The 15,136-nt window shown below is 36.4% G+C and overlaps 1 protein-coding gene across 1 annotated transcript in view; it reads right to left on the minus strand.

The window, feature by feature from the left end:
* Positions 1-15,136, minus strand: part of ARHGAP42 (Rho GTPase activating protein 42) — a 322,999-nt gene that overhangs the window by 86,295 nt on the left and 221,568 nt on the right. The window lies entirely within an intron of this gene.

A 15,136-nucleotide genomic window follows, 5' to 3' on the forward strand; every position in this document is an offset into this window, starting at 1 on the left:
AAAGAGGCATGAAAGAGACTGACAGAGTTTGGCTGCAGAGTAAAAAGTGGAGGACAGGACGGTTAAGTAAGGTTGGCATCATACTTTAAAAAATCTTGGATGCTGCGTAACAAATTTTGGATTTTAACTGAGGGAGAATCATTTGAGAATATTCAGCAGAGTCATATCATTAGGTAAACTCTTAGAAAGGGAATACACGTAGCAGAGGCAAAAAAAAAAATTCAATGGTTCTAAAATAGTGAACGATGCTCCATCAATGATATGCACATTTATTATTTATAACTGCAATAAGGTTCTACTGATAAAGCGTGAGAAAGTGTTATTGAGATAATTTTTTTTTGATGTTGCCCTCCTCTATGCCCACTATCATCTTCTGATGTCCTCTTTAAAACTGACGTTGGCTTACTAGTATAAGCATGATTTACTTTTCTTTTCCAGTTTTGCACTCCTACCTGCCAGCTGAGATTACTAAAAGCAGATGAAAAGAATGGGCTCTCTGGAGTACTAAGTATCCACCAACAATAATTTGGGAGCAGAAAATTGCTTTTTGGATCCATTTAACAATGCTAATTTCACATAAAGAAGCTTTAAAAGAGAGAAAATCAGGTTTGCTGGCTTGGGCATCATAGCATCTTAAAATTTCATTTGAAACACTTTTAATAATAATTATATTTATTTGCTATAAATCTATTTATATAAAAAAAATAGCCCGATATTATTAGCAACTCATTTTAGGTATTTTTAAAGTTGAGAATTCCAAGTTCCCGAACTAATATATAAAAAGAACATATAAATCAGGTAGGAAATTTGGACCAGAAACTTCTCAGCTCCCAGAAGACTGTTTAGGTATCAGCATTTCATACAAATCATTATATTTTCTTATGACTGTTTCAGGCAACACGGTATTTACAGACTCAATGGTAAGGAGGTATATAGGTGGTGGTATGCTAATCAATGTTTAACAACTGGCTCTCTGGTGGGCATACCTGATTTGTAGTATTTGCTGGTTTCAATGGTGTAAATATTCCCCGAATAGCCAATTCCAAACCACAAACCCAGCATCACTGAATGTGAGAGTTGGAGAGAGATGGGAAAATCAGCTCTCCAAAGGAACGCTCCAGTGCAGCACTGGATGTAAAGGATGTGAGAATAATTTCAGTCTCAGAGATAACATTCCATTCCACAAGTTACCTCTGAAGCTTTCATTTACTTTAAAAAATAATGACATTGCTTATATTGACTAGCACATAAGAACAAACTATAGAGACTACTAGACACCTTTAGAGCTTAAGATGGCTATCTGTGGTCAACAAAGCTGTGAAGATGGCACAGTAGTCCTGAATGTTCTCCACTGAAAGGCCTGTTTACAAGGCTAGTCCTTGCTGGTATCTGGGAAAATGGATTTCAGGAGGGTACCTACCACCCTAAATGGTAAGAGTAGCTCACTGTTCCTAAATTGTGCCAACAATATGATTTATTTTGAACACCTGCTTTCCTTCTGGGAGTCTGGAATTTAAGGATATGACACACAGAGAGTACCTATGTGAGAAGCCCCCAATTAAAACCATGGACACTCAGTCTATGAGTTTCCTTCTAACAGACAACATTTTACACGTGTTGTCACAACTTATGGCTGGGGGAATTAAACATGCTCTATCTATCTCCACTGAAAGAGGACTCTTGTAAGTTTGTGCCTGCTTTCCCCCAGACTTCATTCTATGCATCTTCTGCTGATTTTTCATTATATCATCTTAGCAAATCACCAAACCTAGGGGTGGTCTTGGGGACCCCTGACCTAAGAGAATTGTCATTTACTCAGAAACTTATTTGCCATACACAATCCCATGTCATGAAAAGATGGGGGATGGGGGTGCAAGGAAGGATAAAAGAGAATAATGGCTCTTACCATTTGCCGGTAATAGATGTTTTCCATCATCTCCAATCTAGACAACTATATTCAATATACAAAACCTGCTTTGAAAGGTCATCCAGATGGTACAGAGCTAAAGGAATACTGTACTTTATTACCTTTCCAGTACAAGATTTAGAAAGGCATTCTTTTACTTAAGGTGACTCCTTTTTGTACTTATGCTAATAGTGTGTGGTTCAGTAGAAGGCACTTTTGCTCATATATGCACCAGCAACTTTTGCTTGATATTTTGTACTGGATAAGAAGGATAACCATACACTTTATTGTCCCAACTTTTATTTTATTTACTTATTTATTTTTATTTTTTTAAATCTTTATTTATTTTTGAGAGAGACAGAGAGAGAGAAAGTGGGGAGGGATATAGAGAGAAGGAGACACAGAATCCGAAGCAGGCTCCAGGCTCTGAGCTGTCAGCACAGAGCCTGATGCGGGGCTTGAACTCACAAGCTGTGAGATCATGACCTGAGCTGAAGTCAGATGCCCAACCGACTGAGCCACCCAGGTGCCCCTTGTCCCAACTTTTAAAACTAATAGGGAGCATTAGTAATATTCATGCCAGAACAATATGTATAAACTATTGTTTACTAGACAAAGGGGATAGTAAAGTCATTCTGTTAAAAAAAAAGTTAATTTCTTAAGAAAACCATAGAGTTCTGCAGATACTTAAATTCTTCCCCAGATACAATAAGCTACTTATGCTAACTTAAGGCAAGAAAAAACTTGATGTGACTTTTGTCAAATCACCCACAAAGAAGAAAGAATTTAAGCTGGACTCTGAAGAATGGAGGGGTTTACAGTAGGCAGAGATAAAAGGAGAACAGTTTAAGACAGGGAATATAGTCAAGAAAAGTTATGTTTCAGTAGACTGCAAGGTTTAGAATAATCAAATATGAGAGTTAAGGAGTAAGATAGCATGAGTGACAACTTCATCATATACACAGGGTAAAAGCTTGAGGAAGATGTTGATTTGTCAAAGTAGCATTTCAAGAAGATTAAAGTGGGGACAGTAGAATATATTGATTGAATGGCAAAGCTGGGTATATGTGATAATAAAAGACTTCTAGGGGTAAAGGTGTTTATATATCCCAGTAAGAAAAAAAGAAGTTGAAAGATGTGGGTGTGAGAAGCAAGGAGGAGAAAAAGCCAAAGATAATTTTGATAAAAGATAATACCAGCACTAATAGAATTAAAGAAATGAAAAGTAGGAGGAAATCTGAGAAAACCATGATGTGAAATTTCACACATTCACTAAATGATAGTCTGAACCAGGAACCACCAGGCAATGCAGGTGGAGAGATATGATGAAATCATGACCCATGAGACATTCATTAAGATGTTACAGAGGGTATGGAAGAAGAGATTTCAGGGACACACACTCTATAACAATAGAGGTATAATGGTAGATCTAAGGAAGTCCTTTCATTTAGGAGGTGGAGATAAGAGGAACCTGTTGAAAGACTATTTAGTGATACATGGAAAACCGAAAGTTTTTCTATGAGAAACTTTTTCTCCTATATTTTTTCCTAATTATGAAAGTAATATATATTCATTATTTGAAGCTTACTCATTATTCATTATTATAAATATACAAATAAGAATTATAATCCTACTACTGTTAATATTTTTATATGGAACACACACCAACTTAAACAAACTGGATAATACTGTACATTCCAATGAGTATTTCTCAATGTATTTAAATAATTTGCAAATAAAACTTTTTACAGCCATATTACATTCCATTTTGGTCAAGCTATATTGGTATATTTACTCCAATCACTCATTTGTGCCATTTTCACATGTTTCTAAACTTTTGCATTGTGAATAACTCTTGCATCAATATATTTATACAATTTATTTTTTTTGCTCATGTCTGATAATTCCTCTTAAGTAAATTCCGGCCAATATAAATGATTTCAATTATCCTGCACATTTAAACTTTGTTGAAATAAGTTGCCAAATTTACTTCAGGATTGAATGAATGAGTTTATGTTCCCACCATAAAAGCAAAAGTGTACTCAGTTTCCCATACCTTCACTATGTATATTATCTTCTCATAAGTTACAATAATATCCTGCTGCATGTGACACTGAAACTTACAATACTTATTATGTGTTAATAATTGTAAGTTTCAGTGTCACATGCAGCAGGATATTATTGTAACTGTGATGCTTCTAAGCTTTGGTTTCCTTTTTCAAGTTTATGTTGGCTCTTCAGAATCTTTTGTGGTTCCATACAAACTTTCAGATTATTTGTTCTAGTTCTGTGAAAAAATGTTGTTGGCATTTTGATAGGGATTGCACTGAATATGTAGATTTCTTTGGCTAGTATAGGCATTTTAATAATTGTTTTCCAGTCCATCAGCATGGAATGCCTTCACATTTTTTTCTGATCATCTTAAATTCCTATCATTAGTGTTTTTAGTTTTCAAAGTATACAGTATAGTCTTTCAGAGTATATAGTATAGTCTTTCACCTCTTTGGTTAGGTTTATTCCTAGGTATCTTATTATTTTTGATGCAATTGTGAATGGGACTGTTTTCTTAATTCTTCTTTCTGCTTCTTCATTATTGTTGTGTAGAAATGCAACAGATTCCTATACATTGATTTTGTATCCTGAAACTTGACTCAGTTCATTTACCAGTTCTAGCAGTTGTTTGGGGAGTCTTCTGGGTTTTCAATATAGAGTATCATGTCACCTGTAAACATGAAAGTTTTACTTCTTCCTTGCCAATTTAGACGCTTTTTATTTCTTTTTGTTGTCTGACTGCTGTGGCTAGGACTACCAGTACTATATTGAATAAAACTGGTGAGACATACTGGTCTCATTTCTGATCTTAGAGGAAAAGCACTTTGTTTTTCCCCATTAAGGATGATGTTCACTGTGGGTTTTTCATATATGGCCTTTATTATATTGAGGTGTGTTCCTTCTAAACTCAGTTTGTTGAGGGTTTATTCCACGAATGGATATTGTACTTTGTCAAATGTTTCTTCTGTGTCCATTGATGATCATATGGTTCTTATCCCCTCTCTTATCAATGTGATGTATCATGTTGATTGATTTGTGAATACTGAACCACCATTTCATCATAGGAATAAATGTCACATAGTTGTGGTGAATGATTTTTTAATATACTGTTGAATGCTATTTGCTAGTATTTTCTTGAGAATTTTTACATCTATGTTCATCAGAGATATTGGCCTATAGTTCTCTTTTTTGTGTGTGATGTCTTTTTCTGGTTTTGGTATCAGGGTAATGCTTGCCTCTTACAATGAATTTGGAAGTTTTCCTTACCTTCTATTTTTTGGAATACTTTGAGAAGAATAGGTATTAATTTCATTAAATGATTGGTAGAATGTGCCTGTGAAGCCATCTGGTACTGACTTTTGGTTTGGGGAATTTTTCGATTATTGATTCAATTTGTTTGCTGATTATCAATCTGTTCAAATTTTCTATTTCTTCCTGGATCAGTTTTGGTAGGTTATATGGTTCTAAGACTTTATCCATTTCTTCCAGGTTGTCTAATTTGTTGGCATAGAGTTTTTCATAATATTCTCTTATTATTATTTGTACTTCTGTGGGGTCAGTTGTTATTTCCCCCCTCTCATTTGTGATTCTTTTGAGTACTTTCTCTTTTTTTCTTGATAAGTCTGGCTAGAGGCTTATCAATTTTATTTTTATTTTTTTATTTTATTTTATTTTTTTTTAAAGAACCAGCTCCTGGTTTCATTGATCTGTTCTAGTGTTATTCTAGTTTCTACATCAGTTGCTTCCGTACTAGTCTTTATTATTTCTTTTCTTGTTGTGGTTCAGGGTTTGGTCTGTTGTCTATCACTAGCTCCTTTAGTTGTAATGTTAGGCAATGTATTATTATCTCCTTTAGCTTGTATATCTGAGATATTTCTTGCTTCTTGAGGTCAGCCTGTATTGCTATAAACTTCCCTCTTAGAACCACTGTTGCTGCATCCCAAAGGTTGTGAACTGTTATATTTTCATTTTCATTTGTTTCCATGTAATTTTTAAATTCTTCGTTGATTTCTTGGTTGACTCATTCATTATTTAATAGCATGTTACTTAACCATTAAGCATGTGTAGTCTTTCCAGATTTTTTCAAGTGGTTGACTTCTAGTTTCATAGTGTTGTAGTCTGAAAAAATGCATGGTATGACCTCAATATTCTTGAATTTGTTGAGGCTTGTTGTGTGGCATAGTGTGTGATCTATTCTGGAGATTGTTCTATGTGCTCTCAAAAAGAATGAGAATACATATTCTCACATAAGAATTCTTTCTTTTCCAGTGAACATGGGTCATTCCCGTGAATAGATCACATATTGGGTCACAAATCAGCCCTCAAAAAGTACAAAAAAATTGAGATCATATGCATGTTTTCAGACCGCAATGTTATGAAACTTGAAGTCAACAACAACAAAAAATTTGGAAAGACCACAAATACATGGAAGTTGAAGAACATTCCATTAAAGAATGAACAGGTTAACCAGGAAATAAAAAACTGAGTAATAAAGTAACATGGAAGCAAACACAAATGAAAGCATAACAGTCCAAAACCTTTGGGATGCAGCAAAGGCTGTCCTAAAAGGGAAGTTTATTGTAATACAGGCCTACCTCAAGAAGCAAGAAAGGTCTCAAATATACAACCTAACCTTACACATAAAGGAGCTAGGAAAGGAACAGCAAATAAGGCTTAAAGCCAGCAGATGGCAAATAATAAATACTAGAGCAGAAATAAACAATATACAAATAAAAAAAGTAGTAGAACAGATCAATGAAATTAAGAGCTAGTTCTTCAAAAGAATTAATAAAATGGATAAACTCCTAGCTAGACTTATCAAAAAGAAAACAGAAAGGATCCAAAAAAATCACAAATGAAATGGGAGAGATCACAAGCAACACCACCGAAATACAATTATAAGAGAATACTATGAAAAATTATATGTCAGCAAACTGGGCAATCTGGAAGAAAAGAATAAATTTCTAGAAACATACAAACTACCAAAACGGAAACAGGAAGAAATAGAAAATTTGAATAGATCCATAACCAGCAAAGAAATGGAATTGGTTATCAAAAATCTCCCAATGGACCAAAGTCCAGGGCTAGATAGGTTCCCAGGGGAATTCTACCAGACATTTAAACAAGACTTGATACTTACTCTTCTCAAACTGTTCCAAAAAAAAAAATAGAAATGGAAGGAAAACTTCTGAACCCATTCTACAAGGCCAGCATTACCTTGATTCCAAAACCAGACAAAGACTCCACTTTTTTTAAAAAAGGAGAATTACAGGCCAGTATGCTTAATAAACATGGATGCAAAAATTATCAACATGAGACTAGCAAATCGAATCCAACAGTACATACCAGTGGGATTTATTCCTGGGCTGCAGAGCTGGTTCAATAGGTACAAATCAATCAATGTGATACACCACATTAATAAAAGAAAGGAAAAGAACCATATGATCCACTCAAAAGATACAGAAAAAGCATGTGACAAAATACAGCTTCCATTCTTGATAAAAACCTTCAACAAAGTAAGGATAGACGGGACATACCTCAACATCATAAAGGCCATATACAAAAGACCCACAGCTAATATCATCCTCAATGGGGAAAAACTGAAAGCCTTTCCACCATGGCCAAGAATGAGTGAAGGATCTCCACTCTCACCATTACAATTTAACATAGTACTGGAAGTCTTAGCCTCAGCAATCAGACAACAAAAAGAAATAAATCACATACAAATCAGCAAGGAAGAAGTCAAACTTTTACTATTTGCAAAAGACTCCACCAAAAAACCATAATATACCTAGGAATAAGCCTAACTAAAGAGGTAAAAGATCTGTACTCTGAAAACTATAGAAGACTTATGAAAGATACTGAAGGGGACACAAAGAAATGGAAAAGCATTCCATGCTCATGGATTGGAAGAAAAAACATTATTAAAGTTCTACACTATGCAAAGCAATCTACACATTTAATGCAATCCCTATCAAAATACCACCAGCATTCTTCATAAAGCTAGAACTAACAATCCAAAAATTCGTATGGAGCCAGAAAAGACCTCATATAGTCAAAGCAATTCTGAAAGTGAAAAACAAAACAAGAGGCATCACAATTCTGTATTTTAAGCTATATTACAAAGCTGCAGTCATCAAGACAGTAGGGTACTGGCACAAAAACAGACATACAGATCAATGGAACAGAGTAAAAAACCCAGAAATTGATCCACAACTATACAGTCAACTCATCCTTGACAAAGCAGGAAAAAATATCCAATGGAAAAAAGTCTCTTCAACAAATGGTGTTGGGAAAACTAGACAGCAACATGCAGAAGAATGAAACTGGACCACTTTCTTACACTATACACAAAAATAAATTCAAAATGGATGAAAGACCTAAATGTGAGGCAGAAAACCATCAAAATCAGAGGAGAGGTGCCTGGGTTGCTCAGTCAGTTAAGCGTCCAACTTCATCTCCAGTCATGCTCTCGTGGTTTGTGAGTTCAAGCCTCTGCTAACAGAGTCTGCTTGGGATTCTCTCTCTCTCTCCCTCTCTCTCTCTCTGCACCCCCCCACTCATGCACACTCTTTCTCTTTCTCTGTCTCTCAAAATAAATAAATAAACTTAAAAATATTTGTAGAGAAGAACATAGGCAGCAACCTCTTTGACCTCAGCTGGAGCAACTTCTAACTAGACACATAGCCAGGGGGAAGGGAAACAAAAGCAAAAATGAACAATTGGGACCTCAACAAGACAAAAAGCTTCACCACAGCAAAGGAAACAATCAATAAACCTAAAAGGCAGCCTACGAAAATGGGAAAAGATATTTGCAAATGACATATCAGATAAAGGATTAGTATCTAAAACCTATAAAGAATTTATCAAACTCAACAACCAAAATATAAGTAATCTAGTTAAGAAATGGGCAGAAGACATGAATAGACACTTTTCCAAAGAAGTCATCCAGATGGCTGGCTAACAGACACATGAAAAGGGGCTCAACTTCACTCATCATTAGGGAAATACCAATCAAAACCACAAAGAACTATCACTTCACACCTGTCAGAATGGCTAAAATTAATAACACAAGAAACAACAGGTGTTGGCAACAATACAAAGAAAGGGGAACCCTCTTAAACTGTTGGTGGGAATGCAAACTGGTGCAGCCACTCTGAAAAACAGTATGGAGGTTCCCCAAAAAGTTAAAAATAGAACTATCCTATAATCCAGCAATTGCACGACTAGGTATTTACCCAAAGGATACAAAAATGCTGATGTGAAGGGGTACATGTACCCTGATGTTTATACCAGCATTACCAACAATAGCCAAACTATGGAGCAAGCACAAATGTCCATTGACTGATGGATGGAAAAAGAGATGTGGTGTGTGTGTATATACATATGGAATATTATTCTCTCATCAAAAAAGAATGAAATCTCGCCATTTGCAACAATGTAGATGAAGCTAGAGTGTATTACGCTAAGCGAAATAAGTCAGAGAAAGACAAATACCATATGATTTCACTCATGTGGAATTTAAGAAGGAAAACAGATGAACATATGGAGGGCAACAAAAAGAGAACAAGGGAACAAACCATAAGACACTATTAAAGATAGAGAACAAACTGAGGTTTGATGGAGGGAGGTGGGTGGGAGATGGGCTAGATGGGTGATGGGTATTAAGGAGGGCACTTGTTATGATGAGCACCGGGTGTTGTATGTTAAGTGATGAATCACTGAATTCTACTCCTGAAACCAATATTGTACTGTATGTTAACTAACTAGAATTAAATAAAAATTTGAAGTAAAAAAAAAAAAAAAGAATAGCATGTGTATTCTGCTGTTTTAAGATGGAATGTTGTGAATGTATCTGAGAAATCCATCTGGTCCAGTGTGTCATTCAAAGCCATTCTTTCCTCGTTGATTTTCTGTTTAGATCGTATCACCATTGATGTAAGTAGGGTATTAAAATCCCCCACTATTGTGTTACCATCAATTAATTCCTTTGTGTTTGTTATTAATTCCTTTATGTATTTGGATGCTCCCATGTTAGGCACATAACTGTCATTTTCTTATTGGACTGTCCTCTTTATTATTATGTAATATCTTTCTTTGTCTCTTATTAGTCTTTGTTTTAAAGTTTACTTTGTCTGATATAAGTATTGGTATTTCAGGGGCACCTGGGTGGCTAGGTCGGTTAAATGTCCAACTTTGGCTCAAGTCATGATCTCATGGTTTGTGGGTTCGAGCTCCACATTGGGCTCTGTGTAGACAGGTCAGAACCTGGAGCCTGCTTCAGATTCTCCCTCTCTCTCTGCCCCTTCCTCCACTCATACTCTGTCTCTATCTCTCCAAAAGGAAATTAAAAAAATGTAAGTATTGGTACTTCAGCTTTCTTTTGACATCCATTTGCAGGATAAATGTTTCTCCAACCCCTCACTTTCAATTGCAAGTATCCTTAGGTCTAAAATGAGTCTCTGATAGGCAACATATAGATGGGCCTTGCTACTTTATCCATTCTGTTGCACTATGTCTTCTGATTGGAGCATTTAGTCCATTTTACCTTGAAACTAATTATTTATAGATATGTATTTATTGCTATTTTATTACCTGTTTTATGGTTTCTGAAGATTTTCTCTGATCCTTTGTCTTTCTCACTTTCATGGTTTGCTGGTTTTCTTTAGTGGTATATTTGGATTTCTTTCTCTTTATTCCTTGCATATTTATTAGTGGTTTTGATTTGTGGTTACCATTAGGCTTGTATATAACATTTTCTGCATATAGCAGCCTGTATTAAGATGATGATCATTTAAGTTTGAACTCACTGTTTACTCCTCCCCTCCCCATGTTTTAGGTATATGGTGTCATATTTTACAACCTTCAATTTTGTCAGTCCTTGACTGAAACTTTATAAAAATACTCATTTTTACTGCTTTTTTGTTTCCTTACTTCATGCTCCCACTTGTGGTCTTTCCTTTCACCCAAAGAGCCCCTTTCAATATTTCTTGCAGGGCTGGTTTATTTGTCATGAACTCCTTTAGTTTTTATTTGTCTGAGAAACTCTTTAGATCTCTTATTCTGAATGATAGCCTTACTGGATAGAGTATTCTTGGCTGCACATTTTTTTCCCATTCAGCACGATGAGTATATCATGCCACTCCCTTCTGGCTTGGAAAATTTCTGTTGAAAAATCCCATGGTAACCTTAACGGGGTTTCCTTTGCATGTAATTGTCTTTCTGCTTGCTTCTTAAAAAAAAATTATCACTATATTTGCCATTTTAGTTATACCATGTCTTGGTGTGGGAGGCATGGCTTAGTTAAGTGTCCAACTCTTGATTTTGGGTCAGGTCATGATCTTAGAATCATGAAATTAAGTCCCACATCAGACTCCGCACTGGGCATGGAGCCTGCTTAAGATTCTCTGTCTCCCTGTCCCTCTGCTCCTCCCCTACACGCTCCTGCATATTTGCATGCTCTGATAGATAGATAGATAGATAGATAGATAGATAGATAGATAGTGTGCCTTGGTATAGATTTGTTTTTGTTGACTTTGTTAAAGGTTCTGTGTGCCTCATGGATCTAGATATCTGCTTCCTTCCCCAGATTAGGGAAGTTTTCAGCTACTATTTCTTCAAATAAATTATCTGCCTGCTTTTCTCCTTTCTTCTTCTTCTGTGACTTCTATAATACGAATGTTATTATATTTGATGGAGTCACTGATTTCCCTAAGTCTATTCTCATTTTGCATAATCCTCTTTCTCTCTTTGTTCAGCTTGATTACTTTCCATTACTCTGCCTTCTAGGTCATTCATTCATTCCTCTGGTTCTTCCAGCCTACTGTTCATTCCATCAAGTGGGTTTTTCATTTTGTTTATTGAGCCCTTTATCCCTGTTATGTTCCTTATCTCTGTTAAGGGTCTCACTGATGGCTTTCACTCTTTTCTCAAATTTACTGAGTATCTTTATGATCATTACTTTAAATTCTTTATCAGCCAGATTACTTAGATCTGTTTCATTTAGATCTCTGGCCTTGGCCTTGTCCTATTTGGGACAAAGTCCTCTGTCTTCTCATTTTGTGTAAGTCTCCATGCCTATGTTAGGAAAGCCAGGTACATCTCTTATGCTTGAGGGTAATGGCCTTATGAAGAAGAGGTCCTGTAGTGACCTACACTGTAGTGTCCCCTGTCCAGGAGTGTCTCCAATGTATGCTGTATGTGGTCTGCTCTTGTGTCCCTTCATCCCAGTCATCTACAAAGTCTCTCTTTGCCTGCTGTGAGCAGTGTTTGGACCCTGGCCTGAATGTGGCATGTTTTAACTAGGTGTGCTCTGATTTGCTTGTGAAATGAGACATATTGCCACCGCCACTGGAACCTAGGCTACACAAAACTCCTGCATCTGGAGATGCAGTGTTGGCAGGGGTTTGGGCTGGTCTTTTGGGGGTATGGGCCTTCCATTCTGGAACTAAGGTAAACATGACTAGAAAGGGCATGGAGTTGGGAGCGAGGGCAGGACTTGGTTTAAGCAAGGTAAGTAGTAAGTGCCTATGCTGCAGTAGTTCCCACAGGTGGCCTTGTACTTATGCTGAGGGGCAGGGAAGGGAAATAGCACCTGCCGGTTCCTTTGTTCCTAGAAGGGTCTCTCTATGAATGCTACCTCTCTGGGACATGCTCTGGGATAACCAAGTAACCTCACCACTGAGTGCCCCCAAGTGCTCTTCAGATTCCTATTTCCACACTGTACGTCCACAGCCTGTTTGTCCTGCCTTCCCTCCCACAGAACTCCAGGATTTAAGTCCCACTGTTTGCCAGAACTCATGAAATTCAGCCCCTCTTGCTTTCCAAGCCAATTGCCAAGGGGATTTGTTTTTCCTGTGCACTCCTCCATAGTGTGTTAGTCTGTCTCTCGCCCTTCTCCACAATTATGGCTCCCTCCCCATCACAATGGCCATGATCCATTTCTCTCTCAAACTGTGTCTCTGCACTTCCTACCTTCTTTGATGTGGCTTCTTCTCTATGTTTAGTTGTGAAGTTTGTTCTGCTAGTCTTCAGGTCAATTTCTGGGATATTTAGCATGATTTGATAGTTATCTAATTATATTCATGGGATGAGGAAAGCCTAGGGTCCTTCTACTCCACCACCATCTTCTCCATTCTGTGCTCTTTCAAATGGTTACCTCATATTTTTCCATTGAAGACTTTTTCACAGTGATTTGCAAATGCAACTTATACATAAGAGATGGTAATCCTGTGTCATATGTTGTACAAATTCCCTAAAACTCTTACTTTTCATGTGATTTAATACATTTTGAAATACAGATTATTTTTATACATTCTGGTCTTTCCACATTTCCTTTATGATCTCTTCCTCTTATACATAGAAATAAAGTATCCAGTTACATATCAAATATTACTTCATTTACTATAAAGCCTATAATCTTAACAAGTCTTTCTAATTCTGTTTAATCCAATGATCCATCTCATTGATAGCCTTGTAGTTTTATCAACACAAGCTGACCCCTAATTCAGTACTAAAAATGGGCAACCACTTATTTTCCAATAAGAAATCAACAAGAAGTCAAGTGTGCAGGTGAGAAGGCACAGAGTGGTGTTTCTGAAAACAACTTAATAAACTGGGTACTGACAGAAGTACCAGAGTTTCTCTGGAAAGGAACAGAGGTTACAGAATTAAATGTAAGCATGGCAGCTTCTCCCTTCAACAGGTTTGATTCTTGGAAGAGTAGAGGGAAAAAAAGCAATGCATATTTTCCCTTGCCTATTATGTGCTCTGAGCAGCGCTCTGGCACAATTTGTGCACTGTGTTCTGTTGTAGGTTATGGCTCCTGGAAAAGAAGTATGTGCCTGCATGCACGTGTGTGTGTGTGTGCACGTGAGTGTGAGTGTGTGTGTGTGTGTGTGTGTGTGTAATGGGGCAAGTAGAGAATGCTATTAATCATATTATAGGTTTTCCTAGGCTCCAACTAAATACAGAACCAGAACAGATATTCTTTTCTACCATAGCCTGAGGGATTGAAGGCCACTAACAGGCAAATATTAAATACAGAGTTAAGTTGTCAGGGAAAACTGAAGTATACCCTCTCGAGGATTTTAGAATTTGGATAAAGTTAGTACTTGCTTGATGGTTTAGGCAATATCTGAGTCTGAATCTATATCTTAAGAACATATAACCCTTTAAAGATTCTAAAAAGCACCCTTGATTTAGAAGGGGTATATTTTTAAAATGGCACCTGGCCAAAGCCCTTGGCATGAAAGATAGTGGTTTACTGGTGATAATAAGGTGAGCCTTCCTTTACATGACTACATTTACACACTCCATTCTTTTCTAGGTTTCTTGCAGTGTAATAATCAAAGAGGTATGCGAGCATTTAAGAAGTTTGGAACATGCAAATATAATATTAAGTTATAACATAGTACTTCATAAGATTAGACATGCCAATGAAAACTAAAAATATGAATTTTCTTAATGACAGATTTTTCTCCATTTCAATTTAGTCAGAAAATCTTTCCCTAGACACATAATTGTATATAAATATATCCTACTTTAATAACAGGTGTTAATAACAATATATTAGTTATAATGAATACATGTGTAAATAACAAAAATTACCAATATTAAAACTTTTTTTAAAAAAACATTTTTTGAATGAGAGATTCAGTTCACTAAATGAGAACATAGGAGAATAGCAAAGAGCAAAAAGAAATAAAAATAACCCTCTCATGCCTTTTGACTCCAGGCATGCCTTTTGACTCCACTGCATCCATACTCCAACTTAACAAGTATGCCTTGTGGGTGAATGTGGAGGTAAGGCAAATAAGGAATAAAGAGAGTGGAGATCCAGGTTTGATAAGCAGTTCAGGAAGGTAGGTGGCTTTGCTATAAAGATTAAGAGGAGGCATTTGAAAAAGGTTCTTGACTGAGATATCTAGAAGTACAAACAGAAGAGAAAGAGGAGACTGGAGGAGACTCAGCACAGTATAAGATTCCCTGCAAAGGTCTGGAGGGCAGTAAGGAACTGCAGGTGAATGAGTTCAACAACTCCCATAGTTCAGTGTCAGCCATGTGTCAAGATTTTATAGTTGCTAAGATATTAGATAATGGCAAGAGGGCCCAATTTTTGTTTTCAAACGTATCTGATCACTGGAACTGGAACAATATTACGCTTTAGTAAAAGGACTA

The sequence above is a fragment of the Lynx canadensis genome, chromosome D1 (genome assembly GCF_007474595.2).
Source record: "Lynx canadensis isolate LIC74 chromosome D1, mLynCan4.pri.v2, whole genome shotgun sequence".
NCBI lineage: Eukaryota > Metazoa > Chordata > Mammalia > Carnivora > Felidae > Lynx > Lynx canadensis.